Consider the following 11,178-nt stretch of genomic DNA (forward strand, 5'->3'; position numbering starts at 1 on the left):
CTGAGTGGGATTGTTCATTGTCAACTTCGTTGAGCTGTACCTCTGCCTCCAGCATCCTGTCCCCAGAAAGCACCAGGGGGGAGGGCAGCGAAGCACCCACCATCATCCCAGAGGTCCTCAGGACAGCCATGAGGAAGGGCAAGTGTGGGGTGCCACACAGGCTCAGCCTCACTTCCAGCAGCCTGGGTCACCACCAGATTCTTGTCTGTGGACCTAAGGAAGTGTCTAAACAAAAGATGACAGCTTCCTACAGACTCCGCCACCAGCTCTCGGTGGCCCCACTCTGGCAGCTGTGGACATTGGCCTCTAGGTTCCCGAGAGGCTCTATCTTCTCCCTCAGTGGTTCTTGGGGCCTGTCTAGTGACTTTCTCTAACACTCTTTTCTGGATTTTTCTTCCTAGTGTCTCCCACAATTGCATAATGTCTCAACCCTATAATGTATTCTGTCTTCCATAATATGTATCCATGGTGGTCTATTCCTCATTGAACCAGGGGCTGCTCCCTCCCGAGCCAGCAATGGGCGAACCTCCACCATGGGGACTGGGAGGTTGCATGAGGCAGGACCAGGTTCCTGGGAGCTCTCAGCTCTGGGCTTGAGATGTCTGTCAAAGCAGTCCAGGTCTCTACTTAGAGCTGTGCAGGGACTGACTCAACCCTTCACTATCATGTCGCTGGTGGTGTTATTATGACATAAGCCACTAGATGGCAGCAGAACTGCTCAAGGGAAACACTCTTGGGTCCGCAAACATCCACCTCTGGAGTCCCTGCTTCAGGGCCAGAAGGCTTCTCTCGGCATCACCAGCCTGGGCTTGCATGGTTCAGTTTTGCCTAAACTGGGGGCACTAGGTCACTAGGCAACGGCTTCCTAAAATTGACAGGCTCTTCAAGGGGTCTTGAAACTAGCTTGCGTTAGAGCAGGCTGGGTGCACCCTTGCCTGCCCCAACCTGCACCATCTCTAACCCATTTTGAAACTAGACAGGCCCCTCTCTCTGGGCCTGGAGAGGGTGTCCAGGTGTTTCTGGAGGCTGGAGGCTGTCCTGGTGTTTCTGGCCTCTGAATAGGAAAAAAAATGGCATTCTGACTGCAAGGCCAAGGTGGGGCCTCTCTCCCACCAGATGACAAGTACATTTGGACCACATCATGACCAGCCTCTATGCCTGACAGCTTCCCCAGGACCCAGAGCATAGAAGTCAGGTTCCTGAAACTGGCTTGTTCACTAGACTTTTCGACACTGCCTAGCTCATCTGTGCAGCGCCCTCCCTACTGAAAACATCACACCAGTTCCTTGGGGGGCAACCGCTCCTCCCCCACTGGGACCACCTGATTCTAGGGGAGTAGTATCTCTCCTCCAGGCCGCACTCCCACCCCATGGTCCTAAGTGGATCAACTCTACGTCCTTCCCTAATAGTTCTGATGAAGCTAAGGGGAGAGAGCCCCTTCTTCCCTGGTTTTAGAAAACAAGGAAAATGGGAGATTCCAGCAGTCAGGGAGGTCTGAGCAAGGACCACCGGGAAGAACGGAGCCCGTGCTTCTGTCACTGGCTTCTACATAAAATAGCCCTGATCTCTCCTCTGGTCCAGTCCACTCAGGGAAGTGGTGAACATGTCCGAGACTGCCCAGGACTATCTGTTAGCTTTGCCAGTTTACTGCTCCCATCTGATTAGCACCTCCACTTTTGTGCCTCATCATTAATCACACTGTTCCCTCCACTGAGGACAGTTTTCCCTTAAGGCTACTTGCGTCTTGTGACATCCCTCCTGCGTCTCAAGTCACTTCTTCTGAGAAGCCTTTTCTGAGTCTCAGGCCTCGGTTGCACAACCTGTCTCGGACCCCAACTTACGCCTGGCAAAACCCAAGCATGGAGTTCCAACCCAAACAAAAGGTGGGGTAGCTGACAGGAGGCTGTGGGGCTCTCACCTGTATAGGAGCCGGCCTCAATCCCGTGCACTGATCTTCCCCCACAATCCAATCTCAAAGGCACCCTTAGTGGCATCACTGCCTTGTCAACATCGCCGACCTGGGCCAGGGACACCTGGCAGATGACCCGTGGTGGAACAGCGCCGTGAAGCCCTCCCCGGACGCTGGTACACAGATGCCTCAAGTTGCTGCTCCCTGGCCAACCGGGCGGGCTCAGTGGGGACAGCAGGTGAACGGGAGGGCCCTGGAAGGGTGTGCACAATGAGGAAAGGCAGGGACCTTCGAAGAGGCTTGTTCGCGTTTCTCCATACCAGGACCCTTCTTTTCAGTTGCCCGCTGAGCCCAGAAAGGGAAACAGACTCAGGCTGCAGCCTTGAGGCTGAGGATCAGCTTAAAATTGTCAAACCAAGAGCAGAAGGTGATTAATTTGGTAAGTCCTAGGAAGAAAGACTATTTCTTAAGTGAAACAGTCTACATGTGGAAGATGACAGGACCATTCCTGTCCCCATCCTTGCTCTGGGTCCAGCAGTGCCCATGGGCACTATAGTGCAGCCTCCCATACCTCCTGACACCTGGGCTTGGCCAAAGGAAAGCCAGGGGGAGAGAGAAGTGGGAGGTGCAAGGCCAGGACCCTGCCGGTTACCACCCGCATGGTACACCCTCCCCGCCCAAGGGCCCAGCACCCAGGCAACCCTGTCCAGACAGCTTCCCTTCTGGGATTCCCCAAACAGGCCTCAAGGTGGTAACAGCTCATGCTTCTGCCTGAGGGCACTGCATCCCCTTGTCTGTGTCCCCACACCCGGTCTATCCCTTTGTCAATTATTTTCTTTAAACTCCCTTCAAGTGACCCAGCTGAGTGTGCTATGTGCTTCCCGCAGGCCCTGAGGGATGCTATCGGTAGGGCAGAATGGAGAACTAAGTATGCACCTGTAGGAGGAAGTGTTGTTCCAGGTAGGCGTGTGTGTGTGAGTGTGTGTGTGTGTGTGTGTGTGTGTACGTGTGTGAGACTACAATATGCGCGTACTGGGTCATGACATAAAAGGGTCAAGGTCGAGAAAGTCTGACAAACATGGGATTCAAGGCAGAATTCCCAACAGTGGGGTGTCACATATTCAAGAAGGTAAGGCCCATGCTGAGGTTACTGTTGACACGGGGAGGGGGAGGGAATGGCTTCATTTCTTCCATGGAGGATGTTAGCTCTCCTCCCAGTCTCTGAAGCAGGCTCCAGACCTTTGGAATCCTCCTGCCTCCCTGGCTCCGGCTCCGCTCTGGGCCATTCCCGTAGGGAGGACTGGAATCTGACCGCAACCATTCTGTGTGCAAGTAGAGGCCCCCTAAGCCAAGATCCCCAGACACCGGGTGGAGCAGTAGATGAGAGAGGAGGCCTTGGAGGGGGAAGGTGGAGGGAGCGCAGGAGGGAGTGCAGGAAGTGCCCTCACACTTCCATCTGTTGGCTTGACGGTCTCATAGGTCTTGGCACCCCAAACACGTCCCCAGTGAAGAGCTGTGGGCACCTGGAGGGTCAGCTTCTTCACCGCCTTTTCCACCTGGGAAGGGAATTTTTGCACGGATTCACTGCAGCGTGGAGTCTTCACAAGGTGCAGTAGTGACAGATATGAACCCACAGAGAGACACAGGAAACACAGATAACCACTCATGCACACACACACGCACACACAGCCAAGGGGCCAGGGCTCAAGGCCCCTTGGCCTTCTCAGGGTCTCTGCAGCCAAATCCAGTCCTGCTGCCCTCCTTAGCCCAGGGAGCTATTATGGGGGCAGCGGTGGCAGCTGAGCAATAAGAAGGGACGACGAGCACGGGATCTGAGGTCAGGCTTGCTTGGGCTGCCACCCCAGTCCTGCCACGTACCCGCTGTGTGATCTCACACTGGCTGCTAGGCCTCTGCAAGTAGGAAGTGCCGGTTGGCAGACAGACACTTGTGAGTCACCAGACATGACACCGACCCCATCGCTCGCTTTCCTGTAGACCGGAAATTCCAGACCGAATGGCATCCTTGAAACACCATTCTTCTCCTGAAATCTGTTCGTCAGTCACCTGACCACAACCCTAAGGCCAACGTGGTGTCCATCCTGGCCACCTACACTTTCCTCATCAGCTTTTGAGCCAAACAAACGATCCCAAAGTTAATTCCTTTGGCAGCTCGTAGCCTGCCAACACACTTGAGGATGATTTTTCAAGAGTTTCTTTTAAAATACGCTCGCAGGGGTGCTAGGGTGATCTCAAGATTCGTGAGTTCGAGCCCTGCATTAGGCTTTCCGTGGTCAACACAGGGTCTACTTCAGATACTCTGCCACTTGCCTCTTTGTCCCTCCCCACATATTCTCTCTCCCTCTCTCTTTCTCTCTCTCCTTCTCCCTCTCTCTCTCTCAAAATTGAATATAACATTTAAAAATTAAAAATCAGTTTGCAATTACACCATCACACTTCCATATATGCAAGTTGAATGTATAAGATCACTTGTTTCCCTTATCGGGAAAATGTTCCCAATTCCTCATTCTCTGTCTCTTTCTCTCCCTCTCTTTCCATCTAGCTCCCTCCCTCCCTCCCTTTCTCTCTTTCTTTTGACATTTCAACAAAAGGAATTTAATGCATGCAGTTGGTTGCACAGGTGATGGAAGAGCTGAGAAGCTAGGAGTCAAACCAGAGATCGGTAACAGCAGGAGGCCGCTGCCATCACTAGGTTAGAAGGACAAATGGCGGGAAGTGGTGGTCCCAGAACTGGCATTTAGGGTCCGCCAGCAAAACTAGAATCCTGGAAGGGTGATCTGGCAGAGGCTGGAGCCACAGCAGCGAGGAGGCAACTACTGGGAAAAAACATCACAGGACATAGAGGCTGGGAAGTACTCTGTAAATGCCCCTTCTTCATATCCTACTCTCACATCTTTGGGGGTCATGTGCAAGTGGAAAACTCTGAGCCTTAGTTTCTTCACCTGCAAAACTGCCCCCCTACTATTTTCTGAGAAGTAAACGAGATAGTCTACCTGTTGAGAATAATCAATAGGAGATGAAGAATAGTCACTGAAAGATATGTCAAAAGAATGAAAAGGTTGGCACTCCTCAGCGGCTCAGGCGGTTAAGAGTCCAACTCTTGCTTTAGGCTCAGGTCATGAGCCCAGGGTCATGGCATAGAGCCCCACACTGAGTTCTTCACTGAGCGTGGAGCCTGCTTAAGATTCTCTGTCTGTTTCTCCCCCTCCACCTCTCTCCCCCAATCTTTGGTTGGCCTTTTCATTCTTTTCATTATTATTATTTTTCAGAGAGTGAGAGAACGAGAGATTGGGGGAGACGTCTCTACTTTCAATACTAAGAAAAAAACAAACAATCCAAGTAAAAATGGGCCAAAGATTGAACAGGTCCTTCACCAAAGAACAGGCGCAGATGGAAAAAGCATATGAAAATATGTTCAACATCACCAGTTATTAGGGAAATGCGAATCAAAGTGACAATGGGATACGTCTACCCACTTACCGGAATTTCTATAATTAAAGTCTGACCATATGTATCAGTGGTAAAGATACAGAGCAACCGAACTCTCATACACTGCTGGTGGGATTGTTTAAAATGGTACTTTGGAAACCATGCTGGAGAGCAGTTTGGCAGTTTCTTAAAAAATTACACTTCACTCTCAGGTATTTGCTCAAGGGAAATAAAAACCTACATACGGAAAGAAAATGATAGAGTAGGAAGCTCCAAAGATCCATTCCTCCACCTAAACAGCTATTGAACTGGCAGAATTGTCTGAATCAAATGTTCTGGAACGCTATAGAGTCAGTCAAACATTTGCAACACCCAGGGGAAAAGATGATGAAGAGGCTGGTAAATGTTAGCAAATTTCAGCATTTTGTGGGGTGTTACTCCCCATCCTCCTGGTAGGAGGCAGTGGGGGAAGCTGAACTTGTTCCTGGTACAGCTTTCTGGAGCCAGGGTGGGCAGTAAGGACCTTCCCCTCCCTACATCCAGATTGTGTGTTCTTAGTGCCGATGCTCCTTTTGATCACTGAGGGGCCAGCACAAGGGCTGACGGCCACAGTTTTAACCCTCAAAGGCTGACGCAGCTCCCAGGAGATTTAAAAAGGCAATATTCCCGCCCCCCCCCCGCCCCCCCGTTGGGAGTCAGACATTTAAGAAAATCGTTTTTAGGCCACTGGCTGATCACAGAGATAACAGAACATAAACTTCAATCACTACATACAATGAGGAATAGACACTTTACCAAAAAAAGGAAAAAAAAGTTTGGAAAAGTCACAAATGGATAAATCCAACCCTTCATAAGCAAGACTTAGCAATCACTGAGGGCTGAGAGGATTATATTTTCAGAATTACACAACACTCAAAATGTTGAGTTTTGAACAAAAAATAGTAAAACATACAAAGAAACAGGCAAACAACAGCTGATTTACAGGAAAAAGATAAGAATTTGGAAGCAATCATCCTCTAGGAAGACCAAATATTAGAATTACTTGTCAAAGATGTTAAATCGACTCTCTTAAAGGTATACAATGAATTTAAAGGAAACCCTGGACAAAGAACTAAAGGGAATAAGGAAAATGATGTAAGAAAAACATGAGAATATCAGTAAAGACATAGGAAATTTAATAATAAACCAAACAAATTCTCAAGCTGATGAGTACAATAGCTACAACAAAACACTCAGTAGAGAGGTTCAACATCAGATTTGAGCAAGCAGAAGAAAGGATTGGTGAACTTGAAATTATGCAGCCCGAAGAAAAGAAGGAAAAAAGAATGAATAAAAATGAACAGAGTCTGTGGGACATCATCAAACTCATCAACATTCTCATTTTAGGAGTTCCAAAGAAGACGAGAGATAGAACGGGCAGATAAAATATTTGAAGAAATCATGTCCCAAAAGTTCTCAAGTCTGAGGAAACACATGAATGTACACATCCAAGAATATCAATCAATTCCAAGGAGGATAAACTCAAAGAGATTTACACCACGACACATTTTACAGTCAACTTGTTGAAACCCAAAGAAGGAATTTAGAAAGCAGGAAGAGAAAACTAATTCATCACCTACAAAGGATCCACTCTACAATGAAGAGTCGATTTCCCTTGGGGCGCCCGGGGGGCTCAGAAGCTCGAGCACTGAGTTCGGCTCAGGTCAGGATCTCATGGCTTGTGGATTTGAACCCCATATCAGGCTCTGCGTTGACAGTGTGGAGCCTGCTTGAGATTCTGTCTCTTTCCCCCTCTCTCTGCCCCTCCCCCACTACCAGTTTCTCTCAAAAATAAAATTTTAAGAACATTTAAAAAGTTATTAATGAAAAAAAAGGACCGCTAAAGAGAATCTCTTGGGCTCAAATGAAAGGACACTGAAGAGTAACTCCAGGTCGTAAGAAAAAAGGAAAGAACACTGGTAAAGGTAACCACAGGGGTAAATATGAAAGCCAGTATTACTGTACTTTTCGTATCGTTTGCAACTTCTCTCTTCTTCCTATATAATAGCCAAATGCAGAACACAATGATTTTAAATCAATATTAATGGCTATGCAATGCACAAGACAATAATAGTTGGAGTAGGAATAGAGATGTATAGGATTGGAGTATACACTACTGAAACTAAATCAACATTATGTAAAACACACTGTTACGTGTTCATTGTAATCTCTAAGGTCATTAAGAAATAACTTTTAAAAAGGGAATCAAAGCAGTACCCTACCCAGAAAAGGGAGGGCAGTAATAAAGAAACTGAGGAACAGAAAGCATAAAAGACGTACCAAAAACAAATTGGAAAAGACAAGTAAATCCTTCTTTATCAGTAAACTTGTTAAATGAAAATAACTGTCCTATGAAAAACATAAATTGAAATGTTGGATAAAATACATCCTCCATCCAGATGCTAGATATCCACTTTAGATGTAGGTACGCACAAAAAAATGAAAGTAAAAAGACGGAAAAGATATCTCATGCAAAGGGTAACCAAAAGGCAGCTGGGTTGCTAGATTACTATCAGAAACAATAGACTTTAGGGGCGCCTGGGTGGCTCAGTCGGTTGAGCGTCTGACTTCGACTCAGGTCATGATCTCGCGGTCCATGAGTTCGAGCCCTGCTTGGGCTCTGCGCTGACAGCTCGGAGCCTGGAGCCTGCTTTGGATTCTGTGTCTCTCGCTCTCTGCCCCTCCCCCACTCATGCTTGCGCTCTCTCTCTCTCTCTCTCTCTCCTTTTCAAAAATAAATAAACATTAAAAATATTTTTAAAAAGGAAAAAGAGAAAATAGACTTTAAATCAAAACGGGTTATGAGAAACAGAGACTCTTAATAAAAGGTTCAACACAATAAGAGGATATAACAATTATAAACACACAGGCACCAACAACACAGGCCCCAAAATATATATAGCAAAAACCTAAGGAGAAATAGACTTTTCTACAATAGTAGTTGGAGACTAAAATGCCTAACTTTCAATAATGGATGCAACAACCAGAGAGATGATAAATAAAGAGACAGAGGAATTAAACAACACTATAAACCAATTGTATACATACAGAACAGACGTATACAGAATACTCTACCCAAGAAGAGAAGAATTCACATTCTTCTCAAGAATACATGGAATATTCTCCAGGATAAACTATTTGTTAGGCTACACAATAAGGCTTTTTGCTGTGTTTTTTTTTTTTAATGTTTATTTTTTTGACAGAGAGAGACAGAGTGCGAGCCAGGGAGGGGCAGAGAGAGAGGGACACACAGAACCTGAAGAAGGCTCCAGGCTCCGAGCTGTCACCACACAGAGCGAGGTGGTGCTCAAAGCCACCAATCGAGAGATCATGACCTGAGCCAAAGTGAGATGCCTAACCCACTGAACCACCCAGGTTCCCCAGGCTACACAATAAGTCTTAATAAATTTTAAAAAGATTCCAATCTTATAAAACATCTTTTCTGATCTCAGTGGAATGCAACTAGAAATCAGTAGCTGAAGAAAAATTGGAAAAGTCACAACTAGGTGGACATTGAATGGCACACGCTTAAACAACCAATGGGTGAAAGAAGAAATCACAAGGAAAATGAAAATGCCTTTAGTCAAAGACAAACAAAAACACAACATACCAAAACTCATGGATTGCAACAAAGGTAGTCCAGAGAGGGAAATCTGTATCTGTAAATGCACACACTGAAAAAGATCTCAAGTCAATACCCTAATTGTACATCTTAAGGAATTTTTTAAAAGGGTAACCTAAACTCAAAACTAGTAGAAGGAAGGAAATAGTAAAGGTTAGAGCAGATACAGATAAAAGAGAGAATAAAAGGACAATACAGAAAATCAATGAAACCAAAGTTGGTTCCTTGAAAAAAAAAAAAATCAACAAAACTGACAAACAGGACTGACCAAAAACAAGAAAAACAGAAAAATACTTCAATTACTAGAATCAGAAATGAAAGTGGTTATACCAATTATACATAAATAAAAAGGATAAGAGAATACTGTGATAAATTATAACCAAAAATTTGATTAACTAGGTGAAATGGACAAATTGCTAGAAACACGCAATCAACATAAACTAACTCATGAAGAAGTAAAAAAAATCTGAATAGACCCATAAATAGTAACGAGATTAAATCAATAATCACAAAACCCCCAACAAAGAAAATCCTGGGGCTGAATGGCTTCACCAATCCTTCTCAAAATCATCCCCCTCCCATAAAAACTGAAGAAGAATGAACATGTCCCGATTAATTCTATGAGGCCAAAAATACCCTGATACCAAAGCCAGAAAAAGACACTACAAGAAAAGAAAACTTCAGGCCAATATTCCTGATGAATAAAAATGCAAAAAACCTCCACAAAATACTAGCAAAAGCTGAATTCACTGTGAACAAGTGGAATTCTCAGTTGCAAGGATGGTCAAGGGGGCAAGGTTTCAGTTATACACGATGAGCAAGTTCTAGAGATCTAATGTACATCAGGTTGACTATAGTTAATAATATTGTACTGCGTACTAGAAATTTGCCAGAACAGTAGCACTCAGGAGCCCCTGGGTGGTTAAGTCGATCAAGTGTCCGACTTCAGCTCAAGTCATGTTCTCGCAGTTCGTGGGTTCGAGTCCCACATCGGGCTCAGAGCGTAGAGGCTGCTTCAGATTCATTTCCCTCTCTCTCTACGCCTCTCCTGCTCATGCTCTGTCTCTCTTTGTCTCTCAAAAATAAATAAATGTTAAAAAAATTAAAAAAGAGTAGTTCTCAGATGCTCTCACTGCCAAAAAATAAAAGTAACTATGTGAGATGGATATGTTAATTGGTTTGACTGTAATAATCATTTAACTATATATATACATATATATGTGTATATATATGTATATATATATGTATATCAAAGGATACTATTTTATACCTTAAATATTTACATTTTATTAAATAAAGGAAAAATAAGAAAATGACTCTTAAGCTATGAAGCAAGAAAAGACAGTAATGGAGGAAGAAAGGGCTTATTTGCTCATGTGAGAAGCACAACTGGGTTGTGTCCTCAGTGCGTCTGTGCATGGTCACAGCAAATTATCCCCAGGTTTTTCGTTTAAGGCAGAAATCAGTTAGCTACAGTCTATTTTTACAAATAAAGTGTGATTGGAACACACACATGCAAAGATTTCACGCCCCCCCCCCCCCCCAAAAAACCTGGCATATTATATATTTAAAAAAAAACTTGACATATCATTGGTGCTGAAAAGCAAACACCACAGTGTTCCAGGGTATAAAAGCAATATGTGAAAAGCAGTTGCATTTCTATACGCTAGAAATGAACACTACAAAAATGAAATTAAGGAAACAATTTCACTTACAATCGCATCAAAAGGAATAAAATAGCAATAAAGTACCAAAGAGACAACAGAGTTGTGCACTGAGAACTGTAATGTATTGCTGAAGGAAATTTTAAAAGGCCTGAATAAAATGGAAAAAAAATTCTTCATTTTCATCAATTAGGAGATTTAATATTGTTCAGATGAACCACTCCCCAAAGTGATCTTCAGTTTCAGCGACACCTCTATCAAAATCCGAACATGTTTGCTCGTTTTCTTTTCTTTTCCTTTGTTTTGTTTTGACCTACCCAGGCCCACTGATCCCCCAAGACAGCTCACAGAACTCACGATGTAGTCATACTTCTCACTAAGATTTATTACAAGGAAGGAAAAGAAGGGAAAACTAGCAAAAGAAGTAGGCATGAGATCAAAGCCGGGAGGAAGCCAGGTGCAAGGATTCAAGGACTGTCTCCCAGTGGAGTCACAAA

This window comes from Panthera uncia, unplaced genomic scaffold (assembly GCF_023721935.1).
Source record: "Panthera uncia isolate 11264 unplaced genomic scaffold, Puncia_PCG_1.0 HiC_scaffold_1181, whole genome shotgun sequence".
NCBI classification, from domain to species: domain Eukaryota; kingdom Metazoa; phylum Chordata; class Mammalia; order Carnivora; family Felidae; genus Panthera; species Panthera uncia.